Source organism: Propithecus coquereli, unplaced genomic scaffold (genome assembly GCF_000956105.1).
Source record: "Propithecus coquereli isolate 6110/MARCELLA unplaced genomic scaffold, Pcoq_1.0 Scaffold609, whole genome shotgun sequence".
NCBI classification, from domain to species: Eukaryota; Metazoa; Chordata; class Mammalia; order Primates; family Indriidae; genus Propithecus; species Propithecus coquereli.
In genome coordinates this window covers 234,115-236,536 of record NW_012152052.1, presented here as the reverse complement: position 1 = coordinate 236,536, position 2,422 = coordinate 234,115, and positions in this window count along the sequence as shown.

The following is a 2,422-nucleotide window of genomic DNA, read 5'->3' as shown; positions in this document are numbered from 1 at the left end:
AAATTTTTACACTAACTTCCTGAACAGAATGAAAATGAGCCGAGCAAGAAAAATACTCTCTTCTGATAAGAAAGGCTGAATTATAAAATTTTTCAAAGACCCTGAGGGGTGACAATGCCAACTGTCTATACCCACACAGAGTTGGAGATATCCTGTCTTCTTCAAGCTTGAGTCTAGCCTGGTGAAGCAGAAAGTTTTTCCTTAATGTAAAAAAGAGGTAAGTAAGCAGAGAGAGAACTACTTGTGATGATCAGGAGGTAACTTAGTACTTTTTCTTTGTGATAACTTAGAATGAGGATGTTAAAGTCTTTTTTTAAGGCTGGAGAAAGTAGCCTAAACTAGTTTTTAATGCCCAAATTGTTATGCATTCTTGGAGATTAAAAAGAAATTGAGACATATATTTATCCTGAAATGGTGCTAACTTAATAAAAGTGTATTCCTGTTCTGGTGAAAATTTTTGCAAAGCAAGGATTCTTCAAGTTTTCTGGCAGTCCATCGTGTACTTTGTCACACTGTGCCAGCCCTGCTTGTAGCCTCACCTTTTGGGATGTCCATGAAGTTTGGACTTGCTATCTTTATATTTTATTTTATATAAGAATTCTTTATAAGGAACTAATGGTTCATTGAATATTTTATATTTTTACCCCTGTGGTGGCTGAAATATTAATAGTAGTTATCAACCTGAAGGTACAGAGGAGTGGTAAAAATGAATCCTGTCTATCTGGAGATGGACATAATCCATTGCCACTATAGCGTCAAGCTTACAGATCAAATTCACACTGTTCTTTAACTGTCTACACAGCTGTGGCGCCTGCACTCACAACTAATAGCAGATTTAGCTTCTTAAGGAATCTGAATATCTGAAAGGCCTACTGAACGATATCACAGCAAGAATACCAAAATTCAAGTCCATGGGCATTTCTGGTGCGGAACACTTAGCATTGTAAGAGAATTATGCTGGGCAAGTTAACGTGTAAAAAAGGGAAGGGTGTTTAATAAATATTTGAATAAAGAAGTGAAGAGTAGTTATGACAAACAGGGAGAGCAGTAAGGGTAGCTCAAATTCTCAGAAGCACAGCCATATGTAGTGAGGCACGGTTGTGAATACACTGGAAAATAAATATGAGAGATAGAGCAGACCCACATGCAGATATATGATGCAAAGTTTGTTTACTTGTTCTTTTTTCCCTCCTTATTTCTTCCCTTTCTCTAATGCTGCACCAGGATTTCTGGTCTAAGAGGGTACTCTTTTTTTCCTGAAAATTTTTTGTAATATATTTCACTGTAAAACATGATTTAGCAAGTTATATGTTCAATTGGAAGAGGAATTCATTCAATGATGCGTATATTAAATATTTCTGATCATACAAACCCAACATTGGCACTGGAACATATACTAAAACAATTGATAGTGATACTCATGTATTTGTAACATTTAATTGTGATATAATGCTTAATTATAAGAGATAAGTCATAAAATATATTAATATCTCCAAAGATTGACTAGTTCTTAATGGAGGAGACTTGATGAGTAGAAACTATCCTTTTCCTTTGAATTGAGGTATGAAGGAGAAGCAAGCTCATTTGATTGGCATTGTGGGCCCCAAGACATAACATGGGAGCAGGGTCTCTATTCTCTCTCCAGAGACAGAGTAAATACAGGAAAAATATTATCAAATACTTTTACTGTGCTATGTGACAACTGCTGTGCTAAGCACATTCGTCTCTTAAAAATACCAAGAGTTAGGTACAGTGATTATCTCCACTTTACAGGTGAGAAAACTGAGCCACAGAATAGTTGAATGACTTGCACACAGTCACAGAAATGGAAAATGAAACCGAGAATAGAATCCTAACAGTTTGGCTCCTGGATCAACACCAAAGTTTCTTTGCTGACATTATCAAATCCATCCTTGCTGGTAACCAGGTAGAAGTTTGGATAATGAATCCAAATAGAGTATATTGTAGCATTTAGTCAGAGAGATGAGGGAGATAAAATAAGGCAGGTGAGAAGAAGAAGTAAATATTTAAAAATTGTAGGCAAGTTGAAGTTGGCCTGAGAAATTCTAGAACTATCATATGAAAGCTTTTACTCATTTCTCTGAAGATAGTAGAGGAATTATTAACAGAAAGGAAAGTATAGGAATCATGTTAACAGGAAAGGGGAAATTCAGGAAATAGTAAAAGGAAAATTTCTAAAACATTTGTAGTGTAAGTCTTAGAGTTTCAGAATGAAATTATAATGACATGGGAGCACATGGACAGGTGGTAATGCCCATAGAAAATTGGGAGTTATTGATCCATTCTGAAAAGTTGGCAGAAGCTAGCAGGAATTTAAGAGGAAAATGTGTCAGAAGCATCAAAGAGAGGTCACTGAGTAAATACAAAATCATATGGAAAATCCAGTCCATTTCTGGAGAGG